General features: G+C 40.9%; 2 long non-coding RNA genes across 4 annotated transcripts; one reads left to right on the forward strand and one right to left on the reverse strand.

Annotated features, from left to right (window-relative positions):
- Positions 1-1,770: 1,770 nt before the first annotated feature.
- On the reverse strand, positions 1,771-4,980 carry LOC111091770. The gene is made up of 2 exons (XR_005376591.1): positions 4,790-4,980; positions 1,771-1,921 (listed from the first exon to the last, which is right to left on the reverse strand). It is a non-coding gene; the product is annotated as an uncharacterized LOC111091770 (long non-coding RNA).
- A 67-nt stretch (positions 4,981-5,047) lies between these two features.
- Positions 5,048-22,885, forward strand: LOC119865235. 3 transcript variants are annotated; one of them, XR_005376594.1, is made up of 5 exons: positions 5,061-5,181; positions 5,843-5,891; positions 13,636-13,723; positions 21,583-21,744; positions 22,634-22,885. It is a non-coding gene; the product is annotated as an uncharacterized LOC119865235 (long non-coding RNA). The 3 variants fall into 3 exon arrangements; XR_005376593.1 differs by lacking the exon at positions 21,583-21,744; XR_005376592.1 differs by lacking the exons at positions 5,843-5,891; positions 21,583-21,744 and having other exon boundaries at positions 5,048-5,181.
- The last annotated feature ends 3,659 nt before the right edge of the window (positions 22,886-26,544 follow it).

Genomic DNA, 26,544 nt, shown 5'->3' on the forward strand with positions numbered 1-26,544 from the left:
CCATCACTCCCTCCCTCTGCTGTCCTGGGAAGCCTGCCATTTTTAACTCGATGCCTTCGGAAGTAAAAGTCCCCACCAAAACTCTCTATGAATGTGCTCGCTCAGTCTGGCTTCAGAGAGTGTCAATGATGAGAAGACAGGTTCTAAATTGCTTGTTTGTTGCGTTTCTAACAGTCCTTGTCTTCTGTCTCTTGTGCTTGTACTTTCACTCTGCTCTGAACTGCTGTGACACCCTCACAAGTGATTCTTAATATGTCACTAGTCTTTGGTTTTCAGCACAACTTCAATATTTAAAGAGTACAGCTGATGCTTGAACAATGAGAGGTGCTCACCCCCTGTACATAGATAGCTGAAAACCCATGTATAATTTTGACTCCCCCAAAAACCTACTGATAGCCTACTAATGACAAGAAACCTTACTGATAAGAGTCAAGTAACATATTTTGTATGTTACATGTATTGTATACTGTATTCTGACAATAAAGTAAGTAGAGAAGATGTTATTAAGAACATGGTAAGAGAAAATGCATTTATAATACTGCACTTTGTTTATCAGAAAACACCTGGGGGCACCTGGGTGGCTCAGGCAATTAAACGTCTGACTCTTGATCTCAGGTCAGGTCTTGATCTCAAGGTCTTGAGTTCAAGCACCGAGTTGGGCTCCATGTTGGGTGTGGATTCTGCTTATAACAAGCAAAGAAAAAACATCTGCAGGCAAGGGGACCTGCACCATTCAAACCTGTGTTGTTCAAGGGTCACCTAGAGTTTGCTTTATACTTTAAGTCACAGTGATATTTTCATTTATAGCTATTCCTGGTTCAAAGTTTCCATCTTCAATTTGTTTACAGGCTTTACATTATACTTAACACTGAATTGGTTTGGATTTCCATCTCTTAAATCAAGAATAAGCCTTCCCATTGCTCATGCCAACCCATTAATGTCGGGTGAAATGAAGCGAAAACCAATTTGCTCTCAATGAATTCAATTGACATGTGGTCTGTGCTTTCAGTATCATCTCCAAATAAGAAAACATAATGGGATCTTTTATCCTGAGAAGCACACCACTGGAAAATAAGTCAATGTGAGAAATGCTCCAAAATTTAAAACTGCCTTTCCAAAAAGCAGACTCTTCCAAATTTTACTTCTTGCTTGCTTTCTCATAGCCTATGTTTCCTAGTTTACCTCCATCTATGACCCCTTTTGCAGCCTCTTCACTTTGCTGTCTTTATGAGAGTACAGGTCACATGTTCAAACTGTGGAGTGGGTAATTCATCTGACAGCAGTGGTGGTGGCATGTGGCAGCAGCGCCCCCATCCCCTACCACTGGGCTGTGCCTAACCTGACTAGGACCTGCTTGGGTGGTGGGGATGAGCAAGAGCCAGGGTTCCTTGTTCCCCTCTTCAGCAGGTGAGGTGAGGGAGAGGGAGCCATGAAAAGGAGTGTCATTACACTCTTGTCTTGGATTAGTCTTGAGCATGAGAAAGACACAGGATATATAATGTGCCCTACCAACATTTTCGACTGAGAAGCAGGACTTATATTTTGAGGGACACCAGGGAGGCTCAGTGGTTGAGCATCTGCCTTTGGCTCGGGGCATGGTCCCGGGATCTTGGGATCGAGTCCCACATTGGGCTCCCTGCGGGGAGCCTCCTTCTCCCTCTGCCTGTGTCTCTGCCTCTCTCTGTGTGTCTCTCATGAATAAATAAATAAAATCTTCAAAAAAAAAAAAAGGAACTTATATTTTGGTACCAAATTCATAGAGAAGCCCACTGAAATTTTCTCCATAAACATGCTTTATTTTGATGTATGGTACACCTGAAGCAAGTACATTTATTGAAAATTAAACATTTTTCTAAAGCTTCTCCACTCCATATTTGGCCTTGAATGTGTGATCCTGTTCAAACAGACACAATTCCTGCTCCTAGGAGGTTAGAGTTTGGGGGAGAAAAGCAGTTAGACAAATAACTCCATGTTTGACTATTTAAAATCATGTCATCAAGTGCTGTGAAGGCAAACTACAGAGTATTACAAAAATCTGAAGGAAAATCTAATTTACTAGAGGAGTGATGGAAGCATTTTCTAAAATAGTATTTAGATTGGAACATACATCTATGTTTCTATAGGATGAGAAGAAGAATCTATCACTCAGAGGCCCTGTGGAGAGTAGAAAGCCTTAGGAGTGGGAGAGAAAGCAGATGCAGGCATTCTTTTAAATGACTCCTCCTGTCCTCCACATACACCTCCACTACAGCACTTGTCAGTTGGTATCATAATTTCCAACCTTCCCACTAAATCATGAGGACTTAAAAGACCTTGGTATTCCTCAGACTCCAGCCTTTGGCACAGCAGATGAAGCAACCCACAACTCATGGATGAATAAATGCAATGATGCATAAATGAATGGACGCCGGTGAAACTGTTTTCACGGTATCAGACTGTACCTCCTAACATCCTTCTGCTCCTTTTCAAATCCCGAAAAATAATATAAAAACATTTTAATACTTAAATCATGATATAAGACTTTTGGTGGGCCAGGAAATGGGAGAAAGTCTTGAGTGACAGCAGAATTTGGAAATGGCTGAAATAGGATTTGGTGTCAGAATATATTGCCTTCCTATGTATAAGTGTTTAAACATGAAAAATTCTTTCGCCTGTCATGAGCCTAATATGCTTAACAGTAAACGATGTGTAATGTTTATATCCACCACGTACAGTCAGTATTAAATGAAATGGTACATATGGAGGAAGTTTGAAAACTGCAAGCGTTGGTTATCTGGAGTTACTGCCTTGTTACGTAACTTGCCGTGGATCTTTAAATAGCAAAGGAATACTTAGATGATCTCAGACAGCCCTGAGGTAAGAAAGAAAAAGAAGAAATATGTCTCCTATTTGTTATTCTATTTTATCTCAGGAAAGCTAGAACTAATGGCCAGTCCCTCTGATGTGCAGAGCATAGGAATCCAGTATCCACTCATTCACAATGAGCCCTGGACAGGGCTATAGAAATCTAGGTTCTGTCCTGGCTGCCTTTTTTTTTTTTTTTTCGTAATGTGGGATGTGTGTGTGTGTGTGTGTGTGTGTGTGTGTGTGTTGGGGACAGAGAAGGGAGAGGATGTCTAGGTGATTATTCTAAAATGCTGTGATTCTTACCATAAGATAATTGACATTTTTTTGGAAAAAAGAGAAGAGCTTCGAGATTGTTTTCCCAAGCAGGAAGTATAAAAGTAATGGTAGACCCCAAAGGAGGAGAAGGCATGTCTCTAGTCAAACAGAAGAATAAAGCTCATTCAAGGCAACAAAGTTAATTTTAAGAATATATATATATATATAAGTTAAAAAAAAAAAACAGGAAAATGTCTTCAAGGATTAACTGTGCTAGAAGCAGGAGCCCACCGTCTTCAAAGTGGCCGCCAACACTTATCCCCCAGGCGTGGAGTTTCTTTCTGAGTGATGAAAATAAAAATGATTTAGAATTGGAAATCAAGCCCCTCCCTGCTGGTGTGCCAGTGTTAGACCTTGCTTCAGGCAAGCCCAAGGAAAAAGACAAAGAAACACAAAGAATTCATGGTGCCAAAGCTTATCAAAGTCAAAATGATATCTTTTTAAAATGGCAAGTAAGGTTGAAAAGATGATTTAATGGGAAGGAACACCTAACCTGACCAAATGGGGGACTTAGGAGAAAGGGGGAGACTCCAAAGCGCACACTTCTTTCACATTTCTGATGGTGGGTACTTGGAAACCTAAAATTGTGGCAAGAACTGAAAGTGGAAATTTAAAGAATTCCTCTGTGAGTGAGTGTGCATAAAATGTAGGAGGATCCCAAACCTGAAGCAGTTGAGGAGGCCCAAGGCCACTGTCCCATTGCATGTGTTATATAATGGAATATTATTAAAACTGACACTGAACCAGACAGCCCTTAAAAAAAACGTTTTTTTCATTTATTATGTGTTTGTTTTGTCCATAGTAATCTTTCCACCCTGATTATCCTGAGGAGGTAAAAAACCAGAATGAATGAGTTCCTAAGTGAGATTTCCAAAGGGAATAGATGAGCTCATTGATACAACCAATCAATATTGTTGAGCACTTATGGTCCCAGGGCTTACAGAAAAAAATACAAGAAAAAAAAAAAAAAGAAAAAATACAAGAAGTTGGAGCTCCAGGTCTTGAGTGTATAAAGATCAGGACCATTGAGTAGAATAAGAGTAGCAGTAATTCTTAAAACAAAATCCAGCTGTATGAGAACAGGTTGATTGGAGAGGATAGTTAATTATCAAACATGGAGGAGGGTGCCTCCCCAATTCACCAAATGCCACCACCAAAACTGGGAAAGAGCAAGGAATAAATGAAGACTGATGAGATTGGTCCCTGTAAAGAGCCTTGTAGAATACCCACAAAAATTCTTCAATCTTGTACAGCAGACGTAAAATGTCCCTGTGCATAAACAACCGAAGACATGCATCAACAAGAACAGAGGAGCATATGATTTGATGTCATCTCAGGGTTTTTGTGTTTTGCTGTGACCTTTGGTAATTCCCATTCACTCCTTCATTCTGCCCCACCATGGCACCAACCATGTCTCTCTGTGCTCCCTCATAGCAATGAAACTACTCCTTCTGACCAGATGGGAGTCTGAGGCCAAGGTAGGACAGGACAAGCATCTCAACCCATTGGCCCCGAATACAGAGGTGCAGCTTTGTTCTCCACAGTGGATCAGACCACATGAGGGAAACCCAGTTGCCCCTTGTCCTGCTGTGTACATCGGAGGGTGGGCCCAGTGCATGCACCTTACTTTGAATCACTTGTGGGTCACCGCCAGACTGTTTCCATGATGTCATTTCTTGTTCATCATCCACGAAGATGTTTGCCCACAAGCAGTGGTAAAAGCACAAAGGACAGAAAGGCCTCAAAAGGAGAAAATAAAACACAACAGAGCCAGCCCACATACTTTCCATGTCACAATCCCCACAGCCTGACATTCCGTTCTCGTCGATGAGGAAACAATATAATGTACAATCCTGTCACCATAGCTATGAATAACTTGGATGACTTCCAGAACCACACGGGTACAAGGGAATATTCTGTCCTTAGTAATCACATCAGTGTTTGGATGTTTTCTTTCTGAGACCATGCCTCTCTGTCTCCTGCCTGCCACGTGTGAAAGTTCTAATTTTCCAGTCACACGTAAGCCCTGATTAGTGGTGATAAGGCAGTAAGTGGGACCAAATTTTTTTTAAGCGACTTAGAAAACCACAAATAACTCTGAGTTCCAAAACACTCTATTAGCACTTTCCAGTCCTAGTTTAGAAAACCAATGGGAAAAAATGTAAAATGAGGTGGGTTGGGAAGGTTTTTCATCAAAATGTAGCTGTAATTTTGAGTAGGAGTTTTGTATTTAAACCTCCTAATGGCAAGCATGATTAAGAGAAGCTTGGCTTTACTGTTTACAGCAAACCTTGATTAAATACAAACAAGCTAATGGAACAAAGGAGAGAGAAAGAGAAATCTCTTCTAGAAAGTCCTGGGGTCCTTCCCCAGAAGAATGATCCTGGAGGAAAAGCAGACAGGAAGTGCAGAGTTGACCATCTGGTGTCTGTCCCTTTCCCTCCTATTTTCTTCCATCCTTTGTCCATCTGTAGAATTTGCCTACTCTAACCTATCTTTTGAGTTTCAGCTTTTCAAAAAGCAGATATTACACCAACCTGTTTTATATTCAGCATCCATCACTGTAGGCTTTATTAATGTTAAGGAATAAGACCTATTATTGTGCTGTGACTTCCTGAGATGCTTTTCTGAGGTGAGAAAAGCTGAGACATCTGTGTGTGCATTTTCCTTTGGACCTTAGATACCAGAAGCTGGGAGCATGAAGATGGGGCAGCGTGGAGCAGGGACAGGTGATCATATGCTCTTGGGGGCCTCTTTCCTCCCACTGTGTCCCCATTCCCTTCTGTTCCTGCTTCTATAAAAGGAGTGAACACATAGCAAGCATCACATAAACCAGTATCAGGAAAACAAAAAGAATTCATCTGTCGAGGGGAAAGAAAAAATCCGTTATGGTGACAGAACAGTTACAGCCAAGCGCGTAAGGAGTAGAATGTTGGCAGTAAATGGAAACTTGTTTCAGAGGGTCCGATTTTGAGCTCAGGGAAGATGTGCAGAGTCTTTGAGAGGCAGAGCAAGATGAGGAGAATAAATAACGCTCCTGACGGCAACCCAGGTGGAATGTGAGGATAAGCCAGCAGGTAGTTGAGGCTAAGGGAAACAAACTGTGTCTTTTCACAACTCGGAGAAGACTTGTGGAAAAGCTAGTTCTTACAGAAAACAACTCCTATATTTAAGAAGGAGGTTCATAAGTGTGCTCTAGATTAGGCAGCAGTTTTATCTCCTCTCTTCCTTGTCCTTCTGCATCATTTTCCTCCTACTCCCCTCCTTTTCCTTCTTCTTCATACTGCATGAGATAAGAGTTAAGTGTCATCACCTGCTACATAACATTAATTCAAAATGAACCTTCTGAGGCATCTGTATAGCTCAGTTGGTTCAACATCCACCTCCTGGTTTCAGCTCAAGTCATGATCTCAGGGTCATAGAACCAAGCTCCACATTGAGCCCCACACTGGGCTCCACACTCAGCACAGAGTCTGCTTGGGATTCTTTCCCTCTCCATCTGCCCCTGCTCCCATTCTCTCTCTCTCTCTCTCTCTCTCTCTCCCCCCAATAAATACATAAAATATTTTTAAAAAGAACTTTCTAATTTCAAGAATTTGAATTAAATGAATGAATTACATACATAATAAGTAATAACATATACTACAGTGAGATACTAATAGTTTGACTAGTATAATTAACATGCTGTGTATAATGTATAATAATAAAATAATGATTAATTACTTGAATTAATTCATATCAATTTAAAGTTAACAGTCTCCTCTATCCTTCCTTTTTACCTGACAAAGATGCCGACCCATACGTGACTGTTTATTTGGAAGTGCAACATTGTGAGATCCTGTAGTATTGTGAGGTGACATAACACCATGGACATTTTGCTCTAAGTTTCAAATGTATGCTGTACACCCTAAAGAAACCACTGAAATAACAAATTAGATATAAATGTTATATCCTGTAAGCCAATATAAGAGATGAAGTAGAATTATAAAAAATACTCAATTCACAAGAAGGCAGGGGAAAAGGAGTAATGCGGGGAAAAAAGAATAGATGAGACAAACAAAACAAATCAAGGGATGGTTAGCTTAAACCTTACCATGCCAATAATCATACTACATGTAAATGCTCTAAACACCTCAATTAAAAGATAGAGGTTGTCACAGTAGACAAGAAAACCTGAGAACCAACCCTATACTGCATTTTAAAAATGTACTTTAAAAATAGACACACAGGGGTGTCTGGCTGGTGCAAATCAATTGAGCACCCAACTCTTGATTTCAGTTCAGGTATTGATCTCAGGGTTGTGAGTTCAGGCCTCATGTTGGTCTCTGTGCTGGGTATGGAGCCTACTTAAAAAAAAAAAAAAAAGAAAAAGATACACAAAGAAGTTAAAAGTAAAACTATGGAAGTACATTATGCTAAAACTGATAGACATAAAACTAGAGTAACTGCGTTAATATCACACAAAATAGATTTCAGAGCAAAGATTACCAAAGATAAAGTCATTTCATGAAAGACTCAATTCATTAAGAATATAAGTAATTCTTGGAGTGCCCAGTTGTCTCAGTCAGTAGGACATTTGACTCTTGATCTCGGGATTGTAAATTCAAGCCCCATGTTGGGTATAGAAATTATTAAAAATGAAATCTTTAAAAAATAATATATGATATTTCTAAACGTTTATGCACATTACAATAGAGATTATAAATATGTAAGAGTTACAAATCACATATTGATAAAGGATAAGTGTCCCGAATATCTAAGAAATTTTATGCTCAGTAATCAGAAACGAAAAAACTCAATACAAAAAAAAAAAAAATGCAAAACTATTTAAACAGACACCATACCAAAGAAAGCATATGAATGACCAATAAACACATGAAAAGATGCTCACATCATTAGCCATTTGGAAAAGTAAAACCACATTATGATGCCACTACATACCAATTTCAATAGCTAAAATGATGAAGATTGATACTATGAAGTGTTGGTGAGGATGTGAAGGGACTTGAACTTTCATACACTGCTGTTGGTGATATAAAACAATATAACCAGTTTGGAAAACAATTTGGAAGTTTCTGAAAAATGTAGATTTCTTATAGGATCCAACCATTCCACTTCTCTATATTTACCGAAGAGAAATGAAAATGGATGTCCATACAGAGACTTACAGATGAATATTCATGGAAGCTTTATTTGTAATAGACCAAAACTGGAAACCATCCAAATGTCCATCGGCAGGAGAAGAGATAAACAGCAGTGCATCAGTACAAAGACATACTGCCCAGCAACCAGAAAGGGTGAACCAGGCACACACTACCACATGGGTGACTCTCAAAGTAATTATGCTGGGAAGGAAGATGGACAAAAATAGTACAAAATGTATGATCCTTTTTATATACGTTTTCAGAAAGTCCAGACTAATATATAGTGACAAAGTCATACAATGGAACATGAGGATACATTGAGCGTTGATGGATGTGCTCATTATTATGATGGTTTTAATCATTTCACAGGCATCTACACACATCAGAACTTATCAGATTATATAATGAATAGATGCAGTTTAGTACGTGTCAGTTATACCCAAGGAAAACTGTTTCAAAAAGGAAATTTTTAAAATTTTAAAGAAATGTTAATTATGGGGCTTTGGAAGAGATTCTTTTAAATGAAGACTCACACGCTCCATCTTTAGTGGTTTCACAGCAAATATTCCTCTTCATATCTGTCTCTCTCACTGTAGCTCCTTAAAGATTCAAGCTTGTGTCTCTACCTAGCAGAGCGACTGTCACATGACAGTTGCTCAGTTAATTCTTTTAACTAACTGATTGGGAAAACAAATCAAAGCTTAGTCTCCAAGGTCATGAGACAATGCCAGGTGGAGGACAAATGCAAGGTTGTGAACAGACTGATGAATTCAATGTGTCTACCTTTGGTCAAGGAAGCAGTCACTAGGATGTGATCAACCATTATATGTAACAAAGGATTTGTTTTAGATATTTAACTTCAGGCAACTCTAGGAGCTGGGGAACCACTCGATGGGAAGCTGTTTCCCTGAGTTCTGGTGCTATAGCTTGAAGTCAGCAGAGCAAACAGGAAAGGAAATGAAGTGAGGATGACAGGACCTACTGAACCAGCCGGGGGGGACCCCATAAGGATAGACAGAAATCTTTCCTTTTCTCAAGACCTCCAATCCTCCACCTTTAATGATGGAGATGTCCTTCAGGAGAAACTCACCCCTTTGTCATATAGAAGAAAAAAGAAAATGGGGCACGAGAGTGGCTCAGTCGGTTAAGTGTCCAACTTGGTTTCAGTTCAGGTCATGATCTCAGGGTTGTAAGATCAAACCTCACATTGGGCTCCATGCTCAATGCAGAGTCTGAGATTCTCTTCCCCTCTCCCTCTGCTCATGCTTTCTTTCTCTATAAATAAATAAATAAATAAATAAATAAATAAATAAATAAATAAATAAATCCTTTTAAAAAAAAGGTGATAAAGATAATCTTAATCACACATTCACCTTGGTTTAACTTGCAAAGTCGTAAAAAAATGCTCTCATCAATCAAAATGTCTATCTCATTACTGCCCACCATGTGTCTTATACCCTACTCCTTTTCTCATCATGGATTCTTCTCAAGTCTTCCAAAGGAAAACCCTAATGCTCCCTGAGCATGCAAGGAGCCAAGCACAGTGCAATGATTTTGCAACTTTTTATGTGCTACATAGTGATGTTTATAGTCCTGTGGGGCCAGAACTCCTTGTTTTTATTTCCAGTCTTTATTTAGAAGATGAAAGCTCAGTAGATAATTTCTGTCTGACTGATTGGCTAAAGGTTCTGAAGTCTAGTTTGGTTTATAGAGCAACCTTCTTTCCTATTGTCATTTGAGCAAATGCCAAATTTAGTTTGACTTCCCTATCTACAGAGCCAATGGGATTTATTTAAAGTAATGTAGGGAGTTTTCTAGATCAATATTGCTAAGCGTTCATTATCAAGAATCCCCTGAACACCACCTGCAAGTCTGAATTGTTGATTTGAGGAAGCTAATTGGTTTCTTCTAAGTTCCTTGAATTAATGCTGACATTTTCCAAGTGATACTCCAACCTTAATAGTTCACAAAGGCATTTTATGAGCTCATTATACAACATCGAATAGGTGTACCACATAGAGGTCATTTAAATGTAAGGGTGTGACAAGGAAAGCCAGGATGTTCAGAATGACAGGATCATGGGGGCTTTTCTTTCTCTAACAAGTTTGTTTTCTTTTTTTAAATTACATGGAAGATATCATGGAAAACCAATTGGAGAGGAATGAAGAATACTGAAAGACATTCTCTATACAGAAGTGTCATCAAAACAGTTTTCATCATATTAAAAGTATAATTTGCAGTTCAGTTAAAGGGCCTGAAATATGATACAATGGTTAGGTGCTCTCTCTCAGGAGCCTGATTTAAGAGGAATCCACTTCCTCAGCTTGGAAAGGAAGATCGTGGCATTTGGTCTGATTTAAACTATGAACTGTAGCTTTATAAATATTTTTCCTCATTCACTCGAAGTACTACAAATAAAGCTTTATCCCTTTGATAAAGCATGCTGATGACAAAAGAGGAAAGAAAGGAAGAAAAAGAAGGAAGGAAAAAGGAAAAGAAAAGAAAGAAAGAAGGAAGGAAGGAAGGAAGGAAGGAAGGAAGGAAGGAAGGAAGGAAGGAAGGAAGAAAGAAAGAAAGAAGAAAAAGAAAGAAAGAAAGAAAGAAAGAAAGAAAGAAAGCAAGAAAGAAAGAACAAGACAAAAAGAATACATCCCTCCCCCTCCCCCTACCTCACGCATCCCTACCCCTCCCCCCTCACTCCTCCCCCCCCTCCTCATCACTCTCCTCCTCCCTCCCCCCCCCCCCTCCTCACTCCCTCTCCTCTCCCCCTCCCTCCTCCCTCCCTCCTCCCTCTCCTCCCTCCCTAAAGAAAGAAAGAAAGAAAGAAAGAAAAGCAGGAAGAGAAACCAAGCAAGCGATGTCGTTTCTGTAGAAAGTCGATAGTTGGCTTTAACTGTAACCACAGAGCTTACTCTAGAGATCCCTGGATTCTGCACTGAGAATGTTCCAAGTAATAGTAGCTAAATCTCAAGAGCTTTGGGACTAGAAGCAAGACCCAAAATACCTGGAGAAGAATATTTCTCATGATGACTGAACTAGCACAATTTGTTAGGTTAGGAATAAAAGGGGTTTTTTTTTTCATTTGTTTATTTTTTGATGCAGAGGTTCTGTCAAATTTGCTAAGGTAAAAAATTTAGTCCTCTTTCCAGAAAATGATCCTTTCTTCTTAAGGGACTTCATCTTTTTCAAGAAATCGTGAAAATTCAAGGGAGATGCTCAGGAAGTGATGAAAGATAATCTCACCAGCCACTTGTATGAATATATCATATCAGAGCCATCGATGCACACACCACTTTCATGCCCCAAGGCACCCAGGACAGCATCCACTCCATCCCGGGGACATTCTGCTGCATGCACCTGCATCTTCATTCTCTACCCAGATTATTCAAGATGACTCTCATAGAACCATAATCAATGTGAAATGAGTGAACTTTTTTTTTCCCCAAAAAGTAAACAGGAAGAGAAATCCAAATATTTAAAAAAAAAAAAAAAGAGGTGAATCAAGAGTAAAAAAATTAATCCCTTAAATAAAATATTCTGTAATGGGGGGTTGTTTTAAAATTTTTATTGTGGGAAATAATATACATGAACAAAATAGAATGATAAAACAAATCTTCATAATGTACCCAGACCTTAGCTTCAAAAATCACTAACCCAAGGTTAGTTTGCTTTTATTCCTAACCCACTCACCCCCTTCCCTTATTATTTGAAAAAAGCCCTAGATATCACCTTATTTAAGTTTTAAATATTTTAGTATGTATCACTACAATATATGAAAGCTTATTTTAATGACACAATTGCGATTTTATTCTTTTTTTTTAAAGATTTTATTTATTTATTCATGAAAGACACACACACACACACACACAGAGAGAGAGAGAGAGAGAGAGAGGCAGAGACACAGGCAAAGAGAGAAGCAGGCTCCATGCAGGGAGCCTGACGTGGGACTCGATCCTGGGTCCCCAGGATCACACCCTGGTCTGAAGGCGGCGCTAAACCACTGAGCCACCCGGGCTGCCCGCGATTTTATTCTTATACCTAAAAATTAATAATTTCTAATGTGATCAAATATCTAGTTAGTATACAAACTTCTAATTTTCTCGTAAATGTCCCATTTTTTAATGGTTTTTTGAATCAGAATCCAAATAAGGTTCACAGCTGCAATTGATATGTGTCATAAGTATTTTATGACATTTCAGTTCCCTTCCATCTGTTAGGTTTTCTTTATAAACTCTATTTTGAAGAAACTAAGTCATGTACCTTATAAAGTCTTCCCTAGTCTGAAGCACAACCTTTTTTTAAAAAGTGGTAACCCGAAGAAGGATCAATGTCAGTGTCCTCTGTGGAACTCTAGGAGCTGGATCTGCTTATTCAAGTTCACAAACAGTATATATTTAAGAACAATGTTCAAAAAAAAAAAAAAAAGAACAATGTTCATTGTGATTGAGCAAATATTTTTTGGAGCATTCTTGCCATCCTCTTAGTTTCTTCTGTTTTGCTTTAGTTTTGAGGTGTGTGGTGAAGAAGATGTATTTGCCTCTTTCCTCAAGAGAAGAAAGTATCACGCTAAATTCAGATGAGGAATTGTGGCGGACATAATGCTGTGTTTTCACCAAAGCCCATTTCTGACCACAGAAACCTCTGTACGTGCTACTTGTGCTCTCTTTTACCACATGTTTAAAATGGCAGGATGCTGGGTCCCTCATACAGACTTGGAAGACAACTGCTGGACCCACGTGAGGCTTAGACATAAGTGAGACAAAGAACTTTGTGTCACACCAACTGAGCTTTGGGGGGTCTGTCACCACAGAATAGTCTAGCTCCGTCTATCTTAACCAAAGTTTGGGGACCCAAATTTAATGCAGGCATACCTTATTTTATTGCACTTTGCTTTTGCTTTATCGTACTTCACAGATACTGTGTTTTTTTTTTGTTGTTGTTTGTTTTGTTTTGTTTTGTTTTTACAAATGGAAGGTTTGTGGCAACCTTGAGTCAAACAAGTTTACCGATCCTATTTTTCCTAACATTTTTGCTCATTTTGTGTCTCTGTCACACTTAAGTAATTCCCACAATATTTCAAAATTTTTCATCCTTGTATTTGTTGTAGTGATCTTTGATCTGTGATTATGACTCTCTGAAAGCTCGAGCGATGGTTAGTATTTTTTAGCAATAAAGTATTTTTCAGTTAAGGTAGGTACATTGCCTTTGTTGACATAATGCTATTGCACACTTAATAAACTACAGTATAGTGTAAATGTAACTTTTATATGCCCTGGGAACCCAAAAAAATAATTTGACTTGCTTTATTGTGATATTCACTTTACTGCAGTGGTCTGGAAGGAAACCCACAATGTCTCTAAGGTGTGCCTGTACAGCGTTTGCAGTCTAGGTGAGAAGATTACAAAACCCCTATTGAAGTAAGATTCCTGCTTTCATAATAAATTTACTTATTTATCAATATATATATATATCAAATAAATTACACAAAACAGATTTTGAAATTGAACAATAAACTCTAGGATTACATAGTTTTTAAAGAGAAGAGTAAAATGCTTAAACATTTTGAATCATATTTACTTTAAATTCTACATATTTCTTAGACATCACTATATTGAAAGCAAATAAAATGGGTACTGGAAAGAGGGGCCAGCACTCCTTTCATTGATACCAAATCAGCATAGAAGAAAACAGCTTAGGTAAATGCCTGATTTGAATGCAATTATTTTTCAGCATTGAGAATTTTCAGCCAAATAATCTATTCTAATCTGACACGCTAAAACTAACTTTCCATTATACAAGTTCTTCCTCAAATCAGAGAGAACTTATATAATCCATGTTGGTGAAGCTTTAGAGGTGACAGGGCGACACCCATGTGACCCGGGGCCATCTGAAGGGGTGCTCCTAGACACGTGGCAGTCTCTCTGGGGACTCTGTTGAAGGCCAGTCCTCATGTTTGCCAGGGGCCAATCTCCACAGGCCATACTATATCATTTAATCAAAACCTGTTTCTATTTAATCTTGCTGATTATGAAGTAGACAAGCCATAGAGATTGAAGGACAGAAACTGAGCAATAAGAGAGCATAAAGATTATTAAAGAGTATAAAGATTATTAGCTAAGTCCTTTATTGCACAGATGAAGGAAATTATGTCACAAAAAAATCCAAGAGGCTTATAGAAACCTAGCACATAGGCAGCGATGGCCACTACAGCTCTATACCCAATTTTCTGACTCCTGGTTCTGCTCCCTTTTTATCTGCCTTTGAACGGAACATCATCTTAACATAACTTGCGAATTCTAAAGAAACTGACTTAGTACAAATCTGATTTAAATATTTATGGGACTGAGAATAAGCATTCTTGTCACTAACGAACATGGGAAACCGTCTTTTTTTTTTTAAATATAGAATAACCTAATAAAAGGCAGATTATCAAAATATAGAATGGGTTTTAAAGGTTTTGTTCAAATCTCATCTCTCCGGCTATCTATCTTTCTGACTTTGGATAAATTACTGACATGATATGAACCTCAGTTTCCTTGCTTATCAGGTGGGATAATAAGAAACCCCTGCAGAGTTCCTAGGGCAGCTCTACTCACTGGTACCAACGGTATGGCCCTTAATGTGTGACAGAATCAAGTTTCCATGCATGCTGGTGCTGCTGAAGGTCTTGCAAAATCCCAATTTTAGATTTTAGATTTGGGGGCTCGCATAGTGTATTTTGATCACCAGTTTCAATTTCAGATTTTGTGTATCCTGGCAAACAGTCTCACAGTACTCTTTTATTAAACCACTGATGTAAATATTTTCCAGTGAAATCAACACTGTATATTTTCTAGAAACACAAGTCAACAAAACCCTATCTTGCTTTCATGCCAATTTAATCGCCACAGCCAGCAATATGATTCCATTTTAAAACTAATTACTTCAAGGTGGCAAGAAACATATAGAACTGTATTTGTTTAGGTTATTTGCAAGAGGAAATATAGCCTGTCACCAAGCACATTCTACTGATGTGGTATGTGGTTACACATTAGGAAAATAGAAACACTAAAAATTGTGTAGCAGTAAGCATTGCCCTGGTATGATGAAGTGTGAGACAAATATAACACAGAACTCGAAAACCAGTAGAGACCCACACTTCCGCTGCAGTGAGGTGTTTGTGCAACACAGGCACACTGGGCCGAAGGGATTCAGAGATGACACTCTCAACTCTGTCTCCCACCCTTACTCACTTCATCCTCACTTTCACTTTCCAGCAGCAAGCATGCATCTTTCATCTTGAAAGAAAAACAGAGAGTTACAAAATACTATTTCATCCCCCATAAAAATAAACACTATATGCACAGGGCACTAGTGTGTAAACTGTATAGCATTTAAAAATGCTAATTCCTATAAATATGAAATTTGTTTCTCCTTTGAAAACAACACAAGTTTAACTGTTTAACAGAGTTTAGCTGTACAATCAGGTGTGCAGCACAGAGGGACATAAAAGATATGTGTTGGAGTCAGACCTGTGACAGAGGCACTAATTTACAATACTGCTCTTAGGTTACTTTAGAATAAGTGTTGCTTTAATACTTTTACATTTTGAATTGTACAATTGAAAAGGATTTCAGTGAAAATTTAGTTTTGTCAGAGTTTTTTTTGTTTATTTGTGTGCTTGTGTTTCAGTGTTTGTTGTTCTTGGTGGTGGTGTGTGCGTGTGTGCACATGCATGTGTGTGTGTGTGTGTGTGTGTAACATGAGGAAAGGGACAGTTCTTTTCTGAAGACCTCTGAGTCTGACCCAGACATGAATGTGCTAAAGCAAACAGAAAAGTCAAAATGAGTCCAACCACTTGACTTCCCAGGTCAGCTATCAAACCAGACACTATGGGATTACATCAAAGAGCATATTAGAGATGCCTGGGTTAAGGGAGGAAAATGCGTGTAGCATTCCTGACTGCCATGATAGGGCATGAACTGCATAAGGAAGCTGTCATCACCATAGACAGATGCTTGTTATGTAAGTCACTGGACTCCCTATAAAGAAAGTGAATACTGATTTAAATAAAAATGTAAGCAACTCAAGCAAGGCCTGATATTGGAGTTACCCTGGACTTTCCTGCCTGTTTCTACACAGATAAGAATCCTAGTCTCTAATGAAACCGACAACTGCATTGGCACATAATTCCATGACAGGACATGTGAGCACAAATAGTTGAAATTGCTCAGAGGGAGAAAGTCAAAAGTGCATTGTGCAATCCGACTCTTTGGAATGTCAATGTGATTCATGAATCACCTGAGAGGCTTTGCCTCAGTCCATTTAAAGACATTATTCAAAGGAACTCTGTACACATCGCTGCCCAAAAAGGAGACTTTTCTTTTTCAAAATGAAATGAAATCTTCAGCTAATTTCTCAGCAGCAGGTGTCATGACTACTGAATATGAGATAATCTACTATGTATTTAGCCTTTGTGGGATCCGAAACTTATACTCTAGGAAACTCGGATTTGTAAAGAGCATGGTACAAAGAGCAGAAATCCTAGATTCTAGATTGCGCCAAACCACTTCCCAGACAGGTGACCTTGAGCAAGTACCTTAATCTCACTGAGCTTTCGTTTCCTTCTATATTAAGGAGTGCCCAAACCTTTCATCACGCTGGAGTTATGTGACCACACAGGACAAGAGCGTAACGTTCGATGAAGTCTAATGCAGACGGACATTATAATAATTACTATAACATTTTATTATAATATAAACAGAAGCTTCTGAAATTTATTCTGAATAAATTTTTAGTTGAAGATAAAGGAGTAAATGAAACTATCCAAGAAAACTCATTGTGACAGTCAGAAAGAGGCAAAAGAAATAAAGCCATGAGGAAGACTAATACTTAGGAAGAAGGCCTGCCCAAGAACAGGTGAAGAGCCAAGTAGGGATGCTGGAAGTGGTGCTAACCGGCATATCTCATGAATAGAAGATACTGATCTGGTGGGAGAAATGGTCACAGGCATCATGCAACACAAGGGCAAGTAGGAAGATCACAACTAAACTGAAATCTTTAGGTTTGAGGGGCACCTGGGTCACTCAGTGGTTGAGCATCTGCCTTTGACTCAGGTTGTGATCTCGGGGTCCTGGGATTCCTGTCTTGCATCTGGTTCCCCGCAGGGAACCTGTTTCTCCCTCTGCCTGTGTCTCTGTGTCTCTGTGTCTCTCATGAACAAAGAAAGAAAATCTTTAAAAAAAATTAGGTTTGATAATTAGGAAGACACAGCTAGCTCTGTTTCTATTAACTGACTTTTCTTCTGGTTATGGGCCACATGTCCTGCTTTGACATCATGCATATTGTTCAGTGTCTGAATACCTGCCTTCCCTCCAGAGCAGTGGGCTTTGTTTTGGAAGGCCGTTAATTTCTTTGAGCATCAGCTTGACCCTTATGAGTCTTTGATGGGTTGTTTTTATGCTTTGTTAGAATGGATTTATGGGAAGGCTAGTTTAGCCTTACTCCTGTGGTATGACCTTTCTAGAGGCTCTGCTGCATGTCCTGGTGTTCAACGAGGTCTTTCCACTCAAGTTAGATGGAAGGGAAATATCTCCCAGCAATATGTGAACCTCAGTAGTTTTTTTTAGCTCAGAGTCCCCTGATAGTTATCTTTCCATATTAGTTGTTCTGTACTCTACCATTAGTTCAGAAGAATGTTCTAACAGAGACCCAAGGGAAACTCACAGTAGACTGGAGTTCATTCTCTGAGTGGTCCCTGGTTGTCAGGGAATTTGTGTTTGCCCCACAAATTCCAGGTATGCATTCTCTGTGAAGTTACCTTTGAACCAGCAGTCTCAGCGTCCCTGATTTCTGATCTCTATCACCTCACCTCCGTGAGGCCCTGTGCTCTGCTTGGGCTCCCCTCTTCCCGGCCATAATGTAGAAGAATCATTCAGGCAGAAAGCCAAGACATCAAGGGACCACCTCATTCGTGTCTTTCCTGTCATGGATTATGTTCCCATACTTTCTTTTGTCTGATATCTGCAAAACACATATTTTATACCACTTTTCTAGCTGTTTGTGGCTTGAGGGCTAGTCTAGTACCAACCACTACATTTTGGCCTGAGTCAGAAGTCCCATGAGGGCTCTTAGAAGAAGTATGTTCAGTAATATTAGAGGAAGCAGAAATGAGTTTTCAGAGGATTGGGGCATAAATGGAAGAAAGAAATGAGTTGGTACATCTAAGAGACTAACAAAGAAGAGGGAAATGGGAGCATGACTTGAAAAGATGTATTAATCTTCCTTACTGCTTGTTTGGTTATCTATAATTTAATTCAGACAATACTGCTTACAGTTAATGCTTGTAAGTACTTAGAGTAGTGCTGGACTCATCTGCTAATATAGGTTTCTGAGTACAGAGCACTAGAAGATTCAAGGTCAGCAATACTTATCACAATTGTAAAAAAATTATTGTGTATTTTCTCTTTAATGACTCTCTCCCCACACAGATCATAAGCTCTCTGTGGGCTACATGGGTAGGACCTGTGTCCACTTTGTTAACTCCTGTCTCTCTACCAATTACCACAATGCCCAGAACTCTGGTCGGTAACAGGGACTCAAAACTCACTGGTTGGATAAATGAATGAGTTAATGAACCTTGTAGGATTGAGTCCCTTACCTGTGGGATCTGAGTCTGTCTCCTGGTAGCATCAGAATTGAGCTGATAGAGCTGATAGAATGCCCTGTCAATGCCTGCTGTGGAGCTGGAGAACTGATGGGGAAAAGCTGATTCACATATGCTCACAGAAGTGGTCGGTATGAGCACTCGAGAAGAAAACACAGGAGTGTTTTCCACACAATGACCTTCAAAAATAGTGTGTGTCGAGGGGTGGAGGGAATATGAAGGAGAGATGACCTCAATGAAAGCCAGTCTTCCCTGTCTGAAGCTAGTGTTTCCATTTGTACATTTGACAAAAAGCCCACGGAAATACCTGATGTAATCTTAAATAAAATTAATATAAGTTGGCAATTTTTTAAAAAGCAAAAGCCAAATCAAAGCAATGAACCTAACTTTTAACAGGTTAGTGGCATATCCATATAGAGGGGAAAACTTGCAAGTAACTTTAGGGAATATTAATGAACTGAACTTCCATAGTGGTTTGGATGCTAAAACGGAACTGGAGAACAATATTATCCTCTTTTCAATAATCGTACTGTTGGTGATAATACTGAGGTAGTCATCCTGAGACACTATCACACCATGTGTAAAATGAGTAATTGGTGTGAGATAAATCAAATGAGCAATCATGTTGTCATTGAAAATGGGAATTTACAACATGGAAAAGGATACACATGTAAAGTGGTTGAAGTGAATAAGACTCTGTAGTCCTGAATTTAATTTGCAATTATCAATCAATATGAACTCACATTGTATCTCATCTTTGTGGATATGTGTGTGTGTGTGTGCGTGTGTGTGTGTGTGTGTGTGTGTAGCTCTGTCCTCTGAAAATGTCTAGAAACAGTGACTAATCCAGGAACGATTAGCACTCCTACCACCAAAACAGTGGTCTCTAATACTGTTTCCCACTAAAAGGAATCATGACTCCTTGGTGAAGTGACTGCTTCCAGCTTGAGGAAGAAAACGTTCAAGATAAGTCTGTAATATCTAGTCATTTCAGAAAGCAAGAAGCTACCAAAGATTCCTGGACTTATGACCAAAGAATTCAGGAGCCACTTTCAAGAGACTTTCACTAGCCAACAATGGATAAATTTAAGATAAATAAGTGGATGTACCTCAAAGATGTTAATTTATGTGTTTATAATAATACACTAATTTCATACGTCGTATTTAGAGTGTACTAGGAAACAACGCATTGTTTTGAAAACTAGTAAATAAGAAGACATAACCAAGCATATATAATGGTTTCTGTAGATTTTCTAGTAGAATTTACCTCAGGGTAATTGGATAGTATGTGAGGGAAAGATATTCTTTATAGACGCATTTTAGACAGTAAATTAAAAAGGAATGATCACATTAATATATCACCATTTTACAACTCCTAAATTATTTTTAATCTACTCTAGGCAGATTATTAATGAAAGCTATCTTTACAAAAGGAGGGATGGCCAGACATCACACACTTCCTGATCGAAACCCTTATACTGCCTATAAGGAATTCTTGCATAAAAAGTAAAATAAAGTAAAATCATAACTCAAATCTCATTGAATCTCTAGGTCTAAGTACCAATTTGCAGAAAATACAGGACACAAAGGAATTACACAGAGACATGGCAAAATGTGGACAAACAACCAGGTTCCTTCAACTAATAAACTGCAATGGGATTTACAGTGGGTTTAGTCAGAAGCGCGTGTGACCTTTGATCTCGGAGTTACAAGTTCGAGCCCCACATCGGGGGTAGAGATTCCTTAAAAAATAAGATCTTAAAAAAATAATAAACTACAAGGAAGACAGCAGAAGCCACATTGTTATTTATTAAAAGCGATTTGAGAGACAAGTCAAGCAATTGCTGTGTTTGGACCTTTACCAAATTCCTGAATCAAGCAAACCATAAGAAAGGAAGAGAAGATCAGGAAAATGTGACACTGAGTGGATATTTAGAAATAGTAAGGAATTATTGATAATTTTTTAGTGTGATAATGGTGTTGAGATCACATTTCCAAAGAATCCTTACCTTGCAGAAATGCATTAAAATATTCATGGAAGAAATGATGTTGTTGTGGAAAACTGACCTACCTCCATGCTTCAGACCCAAAATGTACCAGGAGGACAGGGTTGAGATAAAGAGGAACAATTGGCTTTATTGCTTTACAGGGCAGGCTGTGGCCTTCCAACACCTGCAGGCCCACCCACAGGAAGGGGCTGCGGGGATTTACAGGGAAATACAGGATCTAGCTGGTTTGGACAGGAATTGTGTCTGTGCTGCCAGCCTGCTTCCTCAGGTTTCCTAGGTGGTATCTGGGTCCTGAGAAGGGAGGAGGGCAGGTTACTTTCAAATTGAACTTCACTGAAGCCATTTTGATCCTTTTTTAAAAAGATTTTATTTATTTATTTATTTACAAGAGACACAGAGAGCTAACTTTTGAAGCTAGGTGGTCAGCACATGAACTTACTATGTTATCCTCTCTCAATACTTCCTATAGGTTTGAAATTTCCACAGTAAGAAATTTAAAATAATGTCTTTTAAAGTGCCATGCCATGGATAGTAGTTTAAAAGGAGTTTTGACATCTGTAGAAATATAATAGATCTTGTGATAGTAAAAAGATAGTCAAAGTTAACATTCTCTAAATTCCAGAGGGAAGGATGGAAGGAAGGATGGAAGGAAGGAAGGAAGGAAGGAAGGAAGGAAGGAAGGAAGGAAAAACCATGGCCAATATGCAAACTTTTTCAATATTTATATAAAGTTTTAAAAAGTGATGAAAGTAATAAGTCTCTGTCACCGCCCAATTACTACAAGGTAAGGTCAATTTTAAGGCATTTTTACTTTTAAGCTCTGGTAGCATACCTCGAGAGGCATAACCAAGAACTCCTATGTGGAAGAGCATATAACCCACTGAGCAACCTGTAGCAAGCTCTAGCACTGCGCAGCCGCAGCCGCAGCTAGCAAGGGCAGGCCGGGGTCCTAGGGACGTGTGTGGCCTCAGGGGTGGGCCGCTCCTGCCCTGACAGCTTTCCTTTGGGAGCAAGCTCAGGGCTGAGGTCCGCAGGGGTGAGTGCTGATACCCACCCCCGCCCCGGGAGGCCACATCCCTCCAGACAATACTCCAATCTCTATCTTCCCAGGATAGGGGAGTAGTCTTATTTTCTATCAAAATCCTTCAGCATGGTCCTATTTTAACAAAATCGAGCCCCCCTGTGATGATGCAGTGGGGCTGGGGGTGACCACCTCTCCCAGCAGAGCATCCCCAGCACCACCCAGCAGCACCAGAACTCTCTTAGATGCCTTTTTTCACTCTTTAAACTTGCCAAATTGTGGCACCTCTGGGCTTGGCTTTGCTAGTATGTAAAACGGTGGGTTGTCTGGAATCTCTCAAAATTCTCCACCTTTGAGTCTCTTCACTGAAAATATCTGACTTTTTCTCCCTCTCTTCTTACTTTTCCTGTTTTCCTTTTAAATGTCAAAAAGCACCCTCCCCTGTAACATTTAAACCTTGAGGCTCAGTCTTGGGTTTGACACACTAAACAAACTAACTGTTTTCAACCGATTAATCATCTTTCAGTTCCCGTGAAAATACAGGTTAGTTGTGCATGAGGAAGTCTGCCCATCTTGACTCGAGGACGTCTTTCAGGTAGGTGAGCCAGCGGTGATGAAAGGATCCACTGCGAGAAGCCTCTTCTCATTGCAGAAATACAGGCCTGAAGCCTCTGTGCGAGCTGTCACATGCAGACCCTCTGAAGGCAACTCGGAAGAAGTGACATGCTGCCATCACTCATGTTAATGCCTATTTGTGCAACGATATTATTTGAAATAATCGACCAATTCATCAAAGGGAACGGCAGACTTGGGTTGTGGGGGGGGAGGAGAACGTGCTTTTTCAGTACTAATGACAAAATGACATTTCTGTTTACCATTTGTCAGCTCTAAATAGTCAATAAATGTTTGCAATGATTTCCAAAGTTTGGGATGTGGTTCACTTATAAGGATATGCAATTTTTCAAGATTTATGGAGAGGGTGTTTCTTCCATAAACAGTCAGCTTTGATAATTATCAGAAGAACGATTCATTATGTCTCAGAAGCTAAATGCATGATAAATGGGATGCCTCTTATGGGTTGCAATTTTCTAAATGTAAGGAATGCCTATTTCTTTGATAATCGCCGCAAATACATTAATAATAATTGTAAAGCTTTTCAGTGCAGCAGGTGGGTAATAACATGTGAGTATAGAATAGTACGGTCTTTATATTAAATTTTTCTTTTCATTCTTGAAGAAGACGTAACAAAGCCCAGAATAATCTTAATGTTTGCAGCGAGCCTACCCAGAGAGTCCTGAGTGGTTAACAGCTCACAGGGTCAGCTCCTCCGTCCCTCTCCAAAGCCAGCTCCTCCCTCCGCCACCCAGAAACCCAGCTGGAACTTGGAATCCGAAGAATGTGTTTGCATTATCAAAGAACTCTGGCTTTTCCAAAAGGTCCACGCTGGGATTCCATTCTAGTGACTTTACTGAAGGCATCTAATTACTCATTAGTTAGTTCCCACAATCTGTTTGAGAACTTGTTTATGTTAACTGAGAGGGTCGGGAGCCTAGTTAGGAGTCTGGGACAATCGCACATCAGAAATAAGATAAACACGTCCGGAGTGATCACAGCGTCCCGAACCCTAGAGCTGGAGGGAATCAAGAGATCACCAAGGCCTCTCTGATTTTCCAAAGGAGCACATGGGAAAGGTCGCTCCACAGTCACTCCGGGAAATGTGCCTGCCTGGGATCCCATTCACAGCTCCTGGCGCAGGCTCTTCCTCAGACAGTACTTAATGAATGCTTGTGGAATTGAAAGAATACGACTCGGATGTGCATCCTTCCCTGTCAGACGTCTCATTCTAGAAACACAGAGGCCCATACTGCAGCCAGGCAATGCTATTAGGATGGCTCCTCCCTGGCGCGGAGGGAGGTGGCTCTGGCCACAGCACAACCATTACCCACAAGGAGAGAGAGAGAGCAAAGCACCCCCACCCCACCTGTCCCGGGGCCAGGAGACACCCGGGAGCACCTGTTCTCTGGGAGCCGCTGGCTCCAGGGAGTGGCTCTGCTTTCGCAAAGACAGAATCGTGCCTCTTCGGTAAGATATCTCCCCGCAAACAACCATGTTCTGGTACCTGTTCCCACTGTGTGATGGCCACCAGGCCACATGGATGGGACAGTCATTCGTTCTGATGCAGAGAGGCCTGGCTGTGGTTACTAATTTTATATAGCAAGAGGATGAAACCGTGTTGTCTAGGGAACCGGATAAGAGTAGAGGGGTTTGGGAACTGGGAATTTTATTCTGGCTCAGATGCTAATTCTCCTGTGACCCCAGCCAAGCCCTATAAATTGTTACTATCTGCAAAGTGAAGATAATGGACAGGCCCTTTTCCTCCCCCAGGAGAGTCCTGGGGATTAATTAGGCAGCTCATTTGAGATTCAAAGTGCTGTGAGCCTACAGGAAAAGTGACTGGAGAACAAAGAGGCTCACACTTCATCCTAGCAGGCCGGAGACCACACCAAAGACAGTCGCAGGAATCCATTGGGTGGCACACCAGTATTTGTTAATTAACTGGTATTAGGAAGTCATTATGGCTACCAGGGGTTAATGGAAAGATTGAACTTACTCAAATCGGCCTATAGAGGTATAAATCGAGGGCTCCTTTGTTCTGAAGGAGAGGTGGGCCCTTCCTTCAGCTGCCAACCTAACTAGAGTGTGCTTCCTGGCCTTTCCAGCACCTTTTTGAAACCCCAAGTGGGTAGTTTGGACCTTGAACAGTTTTTTTTTTTTCAATGAAAGATGCAATCTTCTAACTCTTAGTCTGTCAGAAACAAAAATTCTTCTTAAAAAAAATAAAGAGAAGAAGTTAATTAATACTCCTTCTATAATCCTTTCACAGAAAGGTTCCATCTGGTGCTCAAGCAGCGGGACCATGTGAGCCCTGGCTGGCTGCACAAGCTCACACTCACGCACAGTCGCTCACACACACCCAAATACGGAGGCGAGCAAGAAAGCAGAAGAACACACCAGGAGGATCCCAGAGGAGTCCTCTGCCTGGCACAGGGGGGACGAATGTGAAGGTGCAGGGCAGAACAAGACAGAGCTAGGATTTTCCAAGCCTGGTCAGCTTTGCAAGAGAAGCCCAGAGAAATACAGACCAGCAGGGAAAGTTACGGCTGGAAATGAGACATCGGTACCTTTGCAGGGCCAAGGGCAAGGGAGAGGCATCCATACAGATCCCCAGGCCAGCATTCCTGGGCTGCTTCCCACCTCCCTCCCCATGGAGCCCAAACACTAGGTTGGTCAGATGCATGGAAATGCAGACTCCTTTGACCAGTTGCCACCAAGCAGCCTGCTCAGTTGGCACTCAGTATAGACAGCCAGGCTGCAACTCCTATTCCTGGGACTGTTCACCCTGACAGCCTTCATTCTAGCTGTCCCCTTCCTCCAAAGGCAGGAAAGCAAGGACAAGCCAACCCCGAAGCAGGACGAGAGGAATTGGGAAGAATCACCTTTTCTATCTGTTCCCCTGGCTTCTCTGGTCCCAGAAGGCAGCACCTGTGTACACCGAGCCTTATCCCAACATCCTCACAAGGAAGAGGCACCACGGTCTGATGATGGAGAGATCTCTGGGAACACAGACCATGGTCCTGACACGGCTCTCACCCAGGGGACATCGTCCGTCTACATCGCAGAGCTCTCCTGAAACTCCGTTTTCACCACTACTACCACTGGCAGCAAGAACACAGAGCCGGGGGTGGTTTGGCCCTCTCTCTGATCTTGGAATTCTTGAGCCCTGGGCAGCCAGAGCTTGTCAGCTGTTGGGGGGCACCTTCCTGTTTAGGATAAAGGAGGCATCGCCAGACCAGCTTTCCTGTCTCCACCAGGGAAGCCCCCTGGGCAGAGATTCCGGAGGGAGGGCTGACTTCCTAAGAGAGGATCTGAAGCCACAGTGGAGTGTTCCCTCCTGCCTTCCAGCTCAGCAAGACCGGAGAATACAGATTTAAAGACTTAAAAAACATATCTCTAGAGAACAGAGTACCCAGGGACACAGCACCCAGGGTGCAAATGTAAACACAGAAGTCATCTAACTTCAGAAGATGGCCAGGCCCTTCCCCGGGGCTCTGGATCCTGAGCCCGCAGCCTCCCCTCCCGCTTACTCACCTTGCACCTCTCCTCCTTTGTTCTTGGCCCGGCTGGGGATCGGCAGGCACTGGGAAGGCAAGCAGGGTCCTCCCACATCCAGGTAACAAGGCCACCCCGGTTAGGGCCCGGTTAGGGCCCGAGGTGCAGGGAAGGGCTTGTGGCAAGGGCAGCAGGTGGCCGCCGCTCTGACCTGCCCCCGCCGGAGACAGGTGTGCGCCCTTCCGACAGGGGGGCCCTCACTGTTCTCGGAGGAGAGGAGAGGCGCGTCCTTACCTCCCAAGCGGGGGCTCCAGAAGAATCAGAGCAAGTGGGCTGCGCTGTTTGCTCGTGCCCCTCCTGTTCTGGACCTGTCCTGATCCTCTGTGATCACCCAGGTCCCCCTTACCTCTGCTTTCTCGCCTCATCCCTTCCTGGTAAGGCCCGTTTACTTAA

The sequence above is a fragment of the Canis lupus genome, chromosome 22, assembly GCF_011100685.1.
Source record: "Canis lupus familiaris isolate Mischka breed German Shepherd chromosome 22, alternate assembly UU_Cfam_GSD_1.0, whole genome shotgun sequence".
Taxonomy (NCBI): Eukaryota; Metazoa; Chordata; class Mammalia; order Carnivora; family Canidae; genus Canis; species Canis lupus.